Source organism: Phoxinus phoxinus, assembly GCF_949152265.1.
Source record: "Phoxinus phoxinus genome assembly, chromosome: 3".
Classification (NCBI taxonomy): Eukaryota; Metazoa; Chordata; class Actinopteri; order Cypriniformes; family Leuciscidae; genus Phoxinus; species Phoxinus phoxinus.
This window is the reverse complement of record NC_136878.1, coordinates 46,685,629-46,701,299: the sequence shown is the minus strand read 5'-3', so window position 1 is coordinate 46,701,299 and position 15,671 is coordinate 46,685,629. Positions and strand designations below refer to the sequence as shown.

Sequence of the window (15,671 nt, the reverse complement as noted above, 5' to 3'; positions counted from 1 at the left end):
ACAATCCAAACTTCAGGAGGAGTAAAAAAATATCACTAAAATGTGCTACTGTTTTTCTTAAATCTGGTAATTCCATTCCAAGACAAAATTAATGTAAAATTGGGAATTGAAACCAAAAATGTTCTAGGGGTTTTGCGTGCATATGTATTGCGTGCATATATAAAGTGCGTATCATATGCATGCAAAAACTGCGTATCATATGCACGCAAAACAATTTATGGCGTATAAATGGCACGAGAAATAAAATATGTGGTATAGATATGCACTTTCAGTAGATCGGGACTCACGGGGTAACCTCGGGTTCACTAACCCATCCATCCAAACCTCACAGGAGAGCCCAGGAGCTCTGGGAACGGACAGAAACGTCCTCGTCCTCCTCCATTATCCATCTGTCCGGTGAGCTTTTTCTCGCTGGAGTTGACAGGCGTCTGAAGAGCTTCTGGCACACAGGGCTTGAGGAAGCAAGAAGTCAAGCATGACAGAATTAAACAGAATTGACAATAGTTGCTGAGTCAGGACGACAGAACGAAGCAGCAAACGCAGCACTTCTCTGAGACACGACTGAGCTGACACACTACAGCTCGTCTACATGTGCGCCGGCTCGTTGACGCTCGCCACGGCTCCAGTGCGCTGGGTCCGTATTACATCCATTGTGGAAAAAAGAAGTGTGCTTAATTGTATTTAATGTGCACTTAAAGTGTACTTCAGTAGGCTAGTTTTAAAAAAATGTGCCTGCAGATAATGTGATATATTAATGAAATTAAAGAGTGCACTTAAAGAGAGTACACTTCTGTCTCAAGTACACTTTTATATATTTTAAGTGAACTAAATTGCAACTTCATCACTGCAAATATGTAATTCAAAATGTTTAAATACATGATTAAAGTATGTTTAGTTCATCTTAAAGGCTTGTCGGTACATTTAGCAGCGCAGTGCACTTTAAGCATTTCAAACACGATAGAAATGTTTATAAAATGTCGTGTACTTAAATCCTGCTTACAGTGAGTCGAAGACACTAGCGTGTTTCCACCACAGAATAACAAATAAATCTCATAATTTAGACTTTTTTTTCTCACAATTGTGAGTTAACATCTTGCAATTCTGACTTTTTAACTCGCAATTGTGAGATAAGAAGTTGCAATTATCTTTAAAAAATAAATAAATTCTGTGGCGGAAACAAGCTTCCATAAAACACTCTAAAGTTCAACTAAATGCATTTAATATAAATTTAAACTGTAAACATTAATTGCCAACATTTTCATTTAATTGCAATTAACATACAGTTAAGTGTCCAAAAACATTACATTCAGTTTGCACAAAAAAAAAAAAAACTTATATATATTATTTCTGTAATATGCACTCTTTTTAGAAGTATGCTAAAGCGTGTGGCTTACATCTTCTTCCACAAGGGATGTTACAGTGAAATTATGCAGAGTTTGAAATAGAATGTGCATAGTGAGGATTCAGACACAACACAAAGAAGAATGCATCTATTTATAGAAAACAATTAATATGTACAGTATGTGTATCTACAACAATGGAACTATATGATAGGTCCTCATTTAGATAGCAAGATAAACGTGTATTTGTAGGTGTGTGTGTGTGTGTGTGTGTGTGTGTGCGTGCGTGCGTGTGCGTGTGTGTGTGTGTTCTTGTGAGTCACATTGCAGACAGGAAACGATTCGTGCATTCAGGAAGAGGCTGAGTCTGACACACACACACACACACACACACACACACGCTAACAATATGGATTGGTTTAGAAGGCAGTGCAGCTCTGCAAGCTCACATACACACACACACACACACACACACACACAGATTGACACACAAAAAAACATGATTCACTTTAGGAAGTATTTGTGAGGTATGGCGTCAAAATTGTAAGATATAAACTGTCAATTCTAAAAAAAAGACTGAATTGTGAGATAAAAAAAAAAAAAAATCCATGGTGGAAACCAGCTTAGATATATTTCACTATTATATTTTTAGAACTTAATAATACACTAAAGATAATACTTAAGATTTTCCATGAAAAAAAAAAAAAAAAAAAAAAAAAAAAAAACTTTCCATGAAAAGAAAAATAAAGTTTATTGAGGTGAAATATATACATTTAAAAAATACATTTTAGATAGGCCTATAAGTCGGTATTTTTTCATATTATAGTGACTCACAAGAATGTTTTATTTTTTTGCATTTGCATTTTGTATCTGACAATTAGCTAAGAATACTTAAGCAGAATAAAACCTCTAAAAACATGATTTACTTTAGGAACTATTTTAATCTGTGGAGAGATCCCCAAAGGGAGGGTTTGCTCACTTCTAAGGACACTTTGTGCTCAAAAACACAGCTAAATAAACTCACACTCTCTCTGGCTTTTAAAACACACACACACACACACACACACACACACACACACACACACACACACACACACACACACACACACACACACACACACACACACACACACACACACACACACACACACACACACACACTCTCTGGAGGCCTGGATTGCGTGATGTGTGTCAGCTAGCCTCGCTCTTACCCCGGCCCGCCGTGAGGGGACATGTCTTACACACTCCAGTGTGTGTGTGAGGGTTTGCAGCGGACAGATGAACGGCTCCCAGCGAAGCCTCGGCTGTATTCATCAGTGTCTCCTCTAGTCTGAGCTCCGCTGAAGATCTCCAGCACTGAGAAGACGCTCACGAGCGCTGGTGTTCTGACTCTCTCTGCGGACTCAAGTCACCTCGGCTCATCAGTCATCTGTGAACGGAAATGTTTAAAGCAATAGTTCATGCAACTATGGAAGTCATGCTATTTACTTGCCTTACAATTCTGGTTAGAGAGCTGCAATTCAATTCTTACTATAACAATTCTGATTGTGAGAGCTCTGCAATTCAATTATTTCTAGTAATAATTCAATTAGGAGAGCTACAATTCAATTATTTATTGTAATAATTCAAGTAAGAAAGCTGAAATTCAATTATTTCTAGGAAAATTTGAACTCCTTAATTCAATTATCATAGTAACTATACAGTTAGCTGTAATTTAAATCTTACTAACAATTCTGATTACAGAGCTCTGCAATTCAATTATTTCTAGTAATAATTCAATAATTGAGCTGAAATTCAATTATTTCGTAATAATTCAATCAGAGAGCTGGAATTAAATTATTTCTAGTAATAATTAAATTAGGAAAGCTGAGATTCAATTATTTCTAGTAAAAATTAAATTAGGAGAGCTGACATTCAATTCTTTCTAGTAATAATTCAATTAGGAGAGCTGAAATTCAATTATTTCTAGTAATAATTAAATTAGGACAGCTGAAATTCAATTATTTCTAGCAATAATTAAATTAGGACAGCTGAAATTCAATTATTTCTAGTAATAATTCAATTAGGACAGCTGAAATTCAATTATTTCTAGTAATAATTCAATTAGGACAGCTGAAATTCAATTATTTCTAGCAATAATTAAATTAGGACAGCTGAACTCCTTAATTCAAATTATTATAGTAACAATATACCTAGCTGTAACTGAAATCTTTCTGATTAGAGAGCTCTGTAATTCAATTCAATTCTAAAAATTCAGATCAGAAAGGTCTGAAATTTAATTATGTCTAGTAACAATTGAAACAATTTAGATTAGCGATCTGTAATTCAATTCTTACGGTCCTTTCACTCCGAGCACGATTACGCAAATGTACAACTCGATGACGCTCTTGAATCGAAACAATAGTTCTTGTTATCATTGGTGTCTGAGATCAGATTTATTCTTACAGGTTCTTTATATAGATTATCATTTCTGTTTATTTCACACTGAATTATGCGTTCTGAAGAGCTTGGAACAGCGTACAGAGCGATATTTTCTTCCAAGCGTGTCTGTTATGAGTTGGAGATTCGCTCCAGAGCTGTCAATCATATTATCTGATCATAATTGACCCTTCGCAGGGAGCTTGATTGACAGGTGATCTGACCAATCATACTTCGCCATCCGCCATTTTGTCTGACAAAGCAGTCAGGAGAGTTAGTGGATTAACGTTGGAGGATTTGAACTTGAGAAGCGGAGTGTACTGACGTCTTTCCGCGGTTAAAACAACATTCCTTCTGATGTTCATTCATGTTTATTTGATGCTATAAATGAACTAAAAGAAGAGATGATCGGTTCACGAGCGGCTTTAACTGAGGCGACACAGCGATCTGTCACACACATTAAAGAGCCACAAAACGCTATTTATTGTTTCAATTTATTAAAAAAAATTACCAAATTTGAAAGATGAGACCTTGTTTAATACGTTTAATATCAAAAGTAACCGAAAAGTAACCTGGTCTGTGTCTGTCAGTGTGTTGTCAGTCTCCTCTCTGCTCCACGTGTGTTTTTCACTGCGTGAGAACATGTGTGTGTGAGAGAGAGGCGTGGCTTGTTAGACATAGCGACAGTAACTAAGGCGGGCGGGTCTTTGCGAACGGTTAATTCCTGCCCTTGTGAATGACGACGACAATTTAGATTAGATAACTCTCTAATTTAACTCATACTAGTCACAATTCTGATTAAAGAGTTATCTGATTCAGCTCTTATACTATTGAATTAGACAGCTCTCTAACTATAATTATTACTGGTTAGAATTGAATTAGAGAGCTCTATAATTCAATTCTCACTAGTAAAATGCAATTACGACAACGCCGTTTAAACTAAATCATAAGAACATCATTCTGAGCTGCATGAAAAAAGAAAAAAGTCAGCAAAAGAAAGTCAGTGTTTGAAATGATGAATAAATAAATGTTTGGGTGAACTATTGCTCTAGGCTCCGGTCTCCACATGCCATCCTTGATGTTTTGAGAATGTTTCGTTTGTAAAATGAAAACAATTCTAGACAAAACCAATCATGAAATGCCTAGTGAACCTTAAAGCTGATAGTCTAGTTTTCCTTTTATATATTTATTCTATATTGGATCCGCGTGCGAGAACAGCACACGGCCTGAGTTTAGCTTTGTTCGATGTGTGGCCTTGATCTGGAGGGTTCACTGAGAGAAGCTGAACTCATTACAGACACACTGAAATGCAGCAAACACACACCACTCACACACAGCTCATTAGACGCAATGACCCGCAGAGATCACAGGCACACTTATCTTTACAGGGCAAATCTCAGAGTCGTGCGTAGTTACAGATTTTGTGCATTTTTTGTACGTTTTATGTGTTTATATTTTAATGTCAGTGATTCTGGTACAATAGCCATTCATACCCATACGGAAATGTAATATATGACATATATGTCCCTATATCGCTAGTGACGCCGTCATATATGCTAAATATAAGACAATATATTGCTATCACATATATACATACCTCTACATATATGTTGATATAGGTTTTTAACATATGTAAATTTGCCATATTACAGTAAATGAGTATATTGACAAATATTAATATGATGTGTATGACTATTTCAATTTCGATCTCATTTTCGAATCTTTTATAAATAAAATGTATTATTTATTATTATTTGACCTCTTCTTGACCAGCTCATAAAAACAAAACAAATACTACACAAATTATATTTGAAAACTGATAATTATATATGTGACATGTATATAAAAAAACACTATTATACATACATAAAATATGTAGGCTGGTTTTATATGTAAATTGTTCCATTTTCTAATAGGTTTTATATATGTGGATATATTCAATATATGTATATTTCATATGTGTACATATATTACATTTCCGTTTGGATATACATATATATATATATATATATATATTAAAAAAACAAAACAGTTGCATATTTTCGCAATCCACTTCATATCCAGACGAGAAGCAAATTCCTCCTTAGAATTTTCCTTTAGAATCATTTGAGAATAAAATTAATATCTCGCCTGAGATGCACTTTTTATGATTGGATGTTTTGGATTGACAAAGCCCAGATTGATACTAGAGAGAGGTGTGTGTGTGTGTGCGTGTGTGCGTGTGTGTGTGTGTGTGTGTGTGCGTGTGTGTGTGTGTGTGTGTGTGTGTGTGCGTGCGTGTGTGTGTGTGTGTGTGTGTGCGTGTGTGTGTGAGTTTGTGTGTGAGTTTGTGTGTGTGTGTGTGTGTGTGTGAGTTTGTGTGTGTGTGTGTGTGTGTGTGTGTGCGTGCGTGCGTGTGTGTGTGTGTGTGAAAGAGCCCCTCAAGGTCAGTCTTCCTCTCTGAAATGCTTTCAGCTGATTTAGTCTTAAATTCCATATGCAAATTTATGATGATGCGCCGAGCATTTCAGAGGACATCTATTTAAAAATCTATTGGTTGGCCAGGATCCAATTTTAGTCAGTATCCAGCGGCGCATTCCCAGAACAGGTGCCATTAAACTGGACATATTTTTACCTGCGCGAAGACCGTCACCTGTGTGATTATGCAGAAGAGATGAATGACATCACTCGCTCTGACACTGTGCAAACAATGCAAAAAAATCTTATTATTTCTTTTGTTGGTATTATACTGAAATCAAAGCAAGAAGAAGAAAAAAAAAAAAGTACATATATCAATAGTATTAAAGGTACAATTTGTAAGAATTTTGTAATAAACTGTCCAGAAGTCACTTGCACAGTGTGATATATGTCCTGCAGTTGTGTTCTTACAATGTCCCAAAAGTTCCCAAACATTTTTAATTTCAGAGAAATTCCAATTTTAAATAATGGCTCGTCCCTCTTCACTGCCGCCTGTCAATGACGTAATATCCGCATTATCTCTGGTTTCCGCTCGTACTGCCATAGTAACCATGGTGCCAGACATGAACAACGGCGTTACGTCTATAGCGGCGCTCACGCTGTTGTTGTTTTGTTCAAACATTATGGATCATGGCAAGCAGACTTTGGGACAAAAGGAGAATTAAAACGAGGATCAATATCATCGTGGCGTTTTCAATACGCCGAGAGCTAGCGTCCGCGACTAACTTCCACTCGACAGAGACGCAGAGAGCTAGCGTCCACAACTAACTTCCACTCGACAGAGACGCCGAGAGCTAGCGTCCGCGACTAACTTCCACTCGACAGAGACGGCGAGAGCTAGTGTCCGTGACTAACTTCCACTCGACAGAGACGGCGAGAGCTAGTGTCCGTGACTAACTTCCACTCGACAGAGACGGCGAGAGCTAGCGTCCACGACTAACTTCCACTCGACAGAGACACCGAGAGCTAGCGTCCGCGACTAACTTCCACTCGACAGAGACGGCGAGAGCTAGCGTCCGCGACTAACTTCCACTCGACAGAGACGGCGAGAGCTAGCGTCCGCGACTAACTTCCACTCGACAGAGACGGCGAGAGCTAGCGTCCGCGACTAACTTCCACTCGACAGAGACGGCGAGAGCTAGCGTCCGCGACTAACTTCCACTCGACAGAGACGGCGAGAGCTAGTGTCCGTGACTAACTTCCACTCGACAGAGACGGCGAGAGCTAGTGTCCGTGACTAACTTCCACTCGACAGAGACGGCGAGAGCTAGCGTCCACGACTAACTTCCACTCGACAGAGACACCGAGAGCTAGCGTCCGCGACTAACTTCCACTCGACAGAGACGGCGAGAGCTAGCGTCCGCGACTAACTTCCACTCGACAGAGACGGCGAGAGCTAGCGTCCGCGACTAACTTCCACTCGACAGAGACGGCGAGAGCTAGCGTCCGCGACTAACTTCCACTCGACAGAGACGGCGAGAGCTAGCGTCCGCGACTAACTTCCACTCGACAGAGACGCCGAGAGCTAATGTCCGCGACTAACTTCCACTCGACAGAGACGCCGAGAGCTAGCGTCCGCGACTAACTTCCACTCGACAGAGACGCCGAGAGCTAGCGTCCGCGACTAACTTCCACTCAACAGAGACGCCATGAGCTAGTGTCCGCGACTAACTTCCACTCGACAGAGACGCTGAGAGCTAGCGTCCGCGACTAACTTCCACCCGACAGAGACACCGAGAGCTAGCGTCCGCGACTAACTTCCACTCGACAGAGAGGCCGAGAGCTAGCGTCCGCGACTAACTTCCACTCGACAGAGAGGCCGAGAGCTAGCGTCCGCGACTAACTTCCACTCGACAGAGACGCCGAGAGCTAGCGTCCGCGACTAACTTCCACTCGACAGAGACGCCGAGAGCTAGCGTCCGCGACTAACTTCCACTCTACAGAGACGCCGTGAGCTAGCGTCCGCGACTAACTTCCACTCGACAGAGACGCTGAGAGCTAGCGTCCGCGACTAACTTCCACTCGACAGAGACGCTGAGAGCTAGCGTCCGCGACTAACTTCCACTCGACAGAGACGCCGAGAGCTAGCGTCCACGACTAACTTCCACTCGACAGAGACGCCGAGAGCTAGCGTCCGCGACTAACTTCCACCCGACAGAGACGCCGAGAGCTAGTGTCCACGACTAACTTCCACTCGACAGAGACGCCGAGAGCTAGCGTCCGCGACTAACTTCCACTCGACAGAGACGCCGAGAGCTAGCGTCCGCGACTAACTTCCACTCTACAGAGACGCCGTGAGCTAGCGTCCGCGACTAACTTCCACCCGACAGAGACGCCGTGAGCTAGCGTCCGCGACTAACTTCCACTCGACAGAGACGCTGAGAGCTAGCGTCCGCGACTAACTTCCACTCGACAGAGACGCCGAGAGCTAGCGTCCGCGACTAACTTCCACCCGACAGAGACGCCGTGAGCTAGCGTCCGCGACTAACTTCCACTCGACAGAGACGCTGAGAGCTAGCGTCCGCGACTAACTTCCACTCGACAGAGACGCCGAGAGCTAGCGTCCGCGACTAACTTCCACTCGACAGAGACGCCGAGAGCTAGCGTCCGCGACTAACTTCCACTCGACAGAGACGCCGAGAGCTAGCGTCCGCGACTAACTTCCACTCGACAGAGACGCCGAGAGCTAGCGTCCGCGACTAACTTCCACTCGACAGAGACACCGAGAGCTAGCGTCCACGACTAACTTCCACTCGACAGAGACACCGAGAGCTAGCGTCCACGACTAACTTCCACTCGACAGAGACACAGAGAGCTAGCGTCCACGACTAACTTCCACTCGACAGAGACGCCGAGAGCTAGCGTCCGCGACTAACTTCCACTCGACAGAGACGCCGAGAGCTAGCGTCCGCGACTAACTTCCACTCGACAGAGACGCTGAGAGCTAGCGTCCGCGACTAACTTCCACTCGACAGAGACGCCGAGAGCTAGCGTCCGCGACTAACTTCCACTCGACAGAGACGCCGAGAGCTAGCGTCCGCGACTAACTTCCACTCGACAGAGACGCCGAGAGCTAGCGTCCGCGACTAACTTCCACTCGACAGAGACGCCGAGAGCTAGCGTCCGCGACTAACTTCCACTCGACAGAGACGCCGAGAGCTAGCGTCCGCGACTAACTTCCACTCGACAGAGACACCGAGAGCTAGCGTCCACGACTAACTTCCACTCGACAGAGACACCGAGAGCTAGCGTCCACGACTAACTTCCACTCGACAGAGACACCGAGAGCTAGCGTCCACGACTAACTTCCACTCGACAGAGACACCGAGAGCTAGCGTCCGCGACTAACTTCCACTCGACTGAGACGCCGAGAGCTAGTGTCCGCGACTAACTTCCACTCGACAGAGACACCGAGAGCTAGCGTCCGCGACTAACTTCCACTCGACAGAGACACCGAGAGCTAGCGTCCGCGACTAACTTCCACTCGACAGAGACACCGAGAGCTAGCGTCCGCGACTAACTTCCACTCGACAGAGACACCGAGAGCTAGCGTCCGCGACTAACTTCCACTCGACAGAGACACCGAGAGCTAGCGTCCGCGACTAACTTCCACTCGACAGAGACGCCAAGAGCTAGCGTCCACGACTAACTTCCACTCGACAGAGACGCCGAGAGCTAGCGTCCACGACTAACTTCCACTCGACTGAGACGCCGAGAGCTAGCGTCCGCGACTAACTTCCACTCGACAGAGACGCCGAGAGCTAGCGTCCGCGACTAACTTCCACTCTACAGAGACATGAGCTTTATTAGACAGAAGAGCAAATGTACATAAAACTAATCAATGTTATATAGCTCAACATGATGAAATGTTAGAAAATGATCAGTATGTTATTCTAATGTTGATCTAGCGTACTGCTAATCTCATACAGACAAACTAACAGAACTTAGTTAACTTAGTTAATAACATAACTTTAACACACTCAAATGCAGTTTAGTGTGATAGTGTAGAGCGAGTGAACAGTTCTGCGTTACCTCACAAGCTTCACTCGTCTAATAAACTGTATAAACTGTTATAACTGTATAAAATAAGCGATGTTTAAAGTCAGACCAATTTAAAGTCGGCATGAAACGGAAGTTGCGCTAGTTATTTTTTCCCCTAATGTCACTATTGTGCCGTATATCGAGTGACAGCTTTTAGAACAAAACAAATGTGGGCGGAGCTTGATTTTGTCTGTAGGGAATTGATTGGATGGTTGTGGTTAGCTCTTGGTGATTGACAGGTCGCCCCGCCCTCGTCATTAGAAAAGAGAAGTCGCTGCAAGAGAGGGGAACATGCTCAGAATTATAGTGCAAACCATCAAAATCTAATGGTAATGAACAAAAGAAGATGCAGATATCTCCAGATGTTCATGAAGTAGCATTGCACACTAAACACATAGTGGAATGTATCGAATAATAAGTCATAATAATAAGACATCATATTCTGAGATATTCTGTTTTCCAGTCAATTGTTCCTTATCAGATTGTGTGAAATGACAGCGGTGAGATCTTGTGTAAAGCCAAGACACACTGTGAGAAATCTTTCTTTCATGTCAGACACTATATACATCTTTGGCTTTTATTCACAATTGGCATTGATAACAACATCAGTCTTGTCACATTCGGACGTTGCACTAATGTGAAAAGAAAATGAGAATCAGAGTTTGTCACTGATGTAGACAAGCAATATTTTTGGACTTAACTCATACTGTGCACCGGCCTATATATGTCTCGTTTGCTCAAAAATAAAACGAAGACATCATTGGCTCTTGAGTAGCCGAGGTTCACGTCCCTCAAAAGCTGAAAATAGAACTTCATTATAAGGCTGACAGGTGACAGACGTAATGAGAAACAGGCTCAGTTCTGTGTCCCATGATGCCCTGCTTCATCACAGATTTCTCCAGACACAGTTTGTGCTTTAATGCTGCGAGAGCGTCTAATGTTCCTGTAACTCGAAACATCCACGGCTTTGATCGGAGCTGTCGGCCCGTTTCTGCCATGCATCTTCAAATGAATAAATGATAAAAGCTGAAGCTGCATAAACACAAACACATGCGGACAGACGGCCCTGTGCTAACCGGCGAACATGTGCGGCAGGTGGAATCAAAGCTCGCAGATTTACAGTCTTTTAAGTCAAATGTTTACATGCGTGTTTTTGTGTTTGTCTGCGTGAGCTTGAATGAGCATCAAGTCGTGCGGCTTTTCAGCATTTGTGCGTAATCCCACAAATCTCCATCTTCATTAGACCAGGGCTTTGATTTCCGTTTTATACTCTGGCAATCTATTTCTTAATCCGCTGTGTGTGTGTGTGTGTGTGTGTGTGTGTGTGTGTGTGTGTGTGTGTGTGTGTCTGTGTGTGTTTGAGAGAGTCCTCAAGCTTTCAGACTCCAGAGATTATTCCCTTTTCATGCCGAGTGACGTGTGTTACAGAGCTTCACGCTGAGCGTTTAAAGCAATAGTTTGCTAACACATGAAATTCAGTCATTAATACGCAGTTATTAGATATTTATCTGAATGTTCACACTGTTATCGAATGTTACATACGGCTGAAGTCATGTAATAACTTGTGAGGAACAGACCCAATTTTAATTTTTACTTTTAAACTCCAACCGTTAAGGACACCAATTTTCTTTGTGAAAGAATAATGTATCGTAAATAAAAAAAATGTTCTTCCTTAAAACATAAGTCAGGACACCCCTATGTTAAATTCCCATAATCTTATTTTTAAAGGCCAGTTATTTTGATGGATCCAGGATACTATGATCCTGATAAAGTTCCCTTGGCCTCTGGAATTAAAATTGGCATGGTGTTATTTAAGTTTGCCTAATATCTGGTTTGATTTGCATTGAGAGATGATCTTATGGAAAGTTCCCCATGCCGATCTCTAGGTATGGTGACGGGTGTGTGAAGATGTGCGGATATTTTAATTCCAAAGGCCAAGGGAACTTTCTCAGGATCATAGTATCCTGGATCCATGACACAACTGGCCTTTAAACATATAAATCTGCCGCCTCTATGGGGATTTAACACAGGGGTGTGCTGACTTATGCACACTGTGTTTTAAGGAAGAACATTTATTTATTTGCGATACATTATTCATTCACAAAGAAAATTGGTGTGCTTAAAGCTTGGAGTTTTCAACATTTTTTTAAATTAAGGCATTAAGATCAATTTCCGAACGATGATTTTTCTATTTCCCTTTTTTAGTCAACTTTAACATGTGTGTGTTCACTTATGCTAAGCACTGTAAGTGCGATTTTAGTTTAATGTTTTCTGGGACATAACTGCATGCTAATTGCAATTAAATACAAATGTAGCCTATATAGTTTGCATTTATACAAAATGCAATTATCCAAGTTTTAAAGTGCTTTTTGACCCACTTAAGTTGCACATCTTTATACTGTATGTACAGTAATTTCGTAAATACTTTATCGTCTTTGACATTTGATTAAAGTGTATTTAATCAAATAACAAGCATTTATGGTAAACTGAAATATACTTTAATGTCATTTCTATTGAAACTTTTACGTCATGTATTTAAATCTATATTTTAATTACACATTTGTAATGATAAAGTTGCCGTTTTCATACATTTTAAATGTAATATTGTTGAATAGCACACTACAGTTAAAATTATAAATGAGTACCTTACATATGCTTTAGTATGTTAGTCAACACATCCAAACAAGTGCACTTCATCAAAACATGACATATATTGCATTTTAAGTAAAAGTTTTGACATTGTTACAAAGTGCGTTGAAAAAAAAGTACTTTAAGAAACATTGTAATGAAGGTTGGTCTTTTATTTTATAAATATTATTAATAATACATTATCTGCAAACACATATTTTATTTTATAAACTCTGAAGTGCATGATTAATAAAAGTAACATACTGTAATATTTTAATTACACATTTGTAATGATAAAGTTGGAGTTTTCGTACATTTTAAATGTAATATTGTTGAATAGCAAACTACAGTTAAAATTATAAGCGAGTACCTTATGCTTTAGTATGTTAGTCAACACATCCAAACAAGTGCACTTCATCAAAACATGACATAAAATGCACTTGTAAGTAAAAGTTTTGACATTGTTACAAAGTGCGTTGAAAAAAAAGTACTTTAAGAAACTTAAGTCTTTTATTTTATAAATTTAATTAATTCATTAATTAATAATACATTATCTGCATTAAACTCTGAAGTGCATTATTAATAACAGTAACAAATAACTGTAAATTACAGCTGGTCTTGTTTTGCTGCTTTTACAGATGTGCTGTATACTTTTACAGTATAATTGTGGTTTATGATTTACAGTACTCTTGTATATACAGGGTTACTGTCAACCAAAATTGCCAGTAAGTTAATGTAAATTTTACAGTAATTTGTGTACAAGTACTTAAAAGAGCACTCGGTTTTCTATTGTGGCTCCGCTACTCAAATCTGTTCAAGAAGCTCATTTAAATATGTGCAAATTTCAGAACGATGTCTTTGGTGTTCCATGGAAAACACAATCATGAGGCATTGGATTGACCTCAGGATAATTAAATGACATGTTTTCTTTTTTTAGTTCCGCTATTATAACAATAGAGTGAATTCTCATGGTCAATTCTCCAGTGTTTTCCTAATGGGGACAGACGATGTGTTCAGGTGTGTTGCTGTGACGTGTTGTGTGTTCTCCTGTTCACAGGCACTAAAGCTCAGTTTTACTGCGGTATCATTGCAATTAAAGTGACCCTCTGAGCACGCAGATATATCTGAACAGCAAAACACTTCATTTAGGTCAAAGAACTACTGTAAATCAGACTGGAGGCCGCAGTAATGAAAGTGAGAAACACAAAAATAATAGTTCCAAGTGCATATTTAGTTTCAATTAGAATCCAGAAACTAAAAAGTCAAGAACTAAAAAAAGAAAACATGTGAACAAACTACCTGGAAACAATTCTGCTCATATATCTAGTCAAGCATTCAGAAAAACAACACGGAAGTAGGTGAAACGTGCACGCAAATAATACATATAAAATCAAAATTATTATTTTCTTTGAGCGGTTATGCATGAGAGCTCTTCCTACTAAGTTTGATATGTTGTGTGTGAATCTGAATAGTATCATTAAAGTCCCCATGAAGTTAGTCGTGCTATTTCTTTTTTTATTCTGTATTGTCCCGTATATCGAGTGAATCGCTTCTGGAACAAGAACAAATGTGGGCGGGGCTTGTGTTTGTCTGTGGGTAATTGATTGGCTGGTTGCATGGTTGTGGTTTTCTATTGGCTGATCTCATGTGAGTGACAGGTTAAAGCCCCGCCCTCGTCATCAGAGAAGAGAAGAGATGCTGCAAGAGGAACTTATTCTGATTCTAGATTACAGGAACATGAATTTAACATAATAATGATCGAATCAATTATAATAGACTGCAATTTTAGGTTAGAATCATCTTTGTTATAGTGTTTGCCAAGTGACTTTTACCATTGCTTACACTTCTTCTGCCCAAAACTTTATCACACACTGTAAGTCGTCCCACACGAGAGTGATTCCTCAAACATGGAGCTTGTAGAGAGGTGTGCTATTACTTTTATAAGCAATAGGTCTTATGATTTTCGCCCAGGGCCATAGCAGAAACATATCGATTTAGTTTTCCGGGAGGCGCACACTTTATGATCTGACACATCAAGGCTAGCAACCATGTAAAAGCAATAACCACACCGACATATGTTTTTCTAAATAATACAGAAAAACATGTTGTGTTTAATTTTCACTGTTGCAGGTGCCGGCTGAGATGTAAAGCTGTGAAATCTTATTTAAGATTTACAGACACTTTCATTGCCATTTCATTACTGTTTTCCAGACTGTGGCATAATAGTGAAGTCAAGAACACTGTGAAATAAACAATTGTCAGTTTATGCCGATTATGAAGTGATCAAAACATGTAACACAAATTAAAACCTTTATATGTAATCTTTTTGCTTACTTTAGACATTCAACTACCAACTTTTAAACAATTGAAGGAGGGACATATGCTGCATATTTGTTGCTCTACTAACTAAACACACACACACACACACACACGCAAGCACACACGCATACAAGCACACATGCATAACAGCATAAACAAATACATGCACACACATGCACATACATGCATACATACATACACACACACGCACGCACGCACGCACAAATGCATGCAAACACACACATACACACACACACTAACACGCATACAAGCATGCACACACGCATACAAGCACACACACACACACATACAACATAAATAAATACACAAATACATGCACACACACACACACACACACACACACACTCACACACACCAGACACACACACACACACACACACACACACACACACACCACACACGCACACACATACTTTCATACGCATGCACGCACGCACACACGCACAC

At 40.5% G+C, this 15,671-nt stretch overlaps 1 protein-coding gene across 1 annotated transcript in view; it reads left to right on the top strand.

The window, feature by feature from the left end:
• brinp1 (bone morphogenetic protein/retinoic acid inducible neural-specific 1) overlaps positions 1 to 15,671 on the top strand; it is a 220,767-nt gene that overhangs the window by 122,127 nt on the left and 82,969 nt on the right. The gene's annotated exons all lie outside the window — the stretch shown is intronic.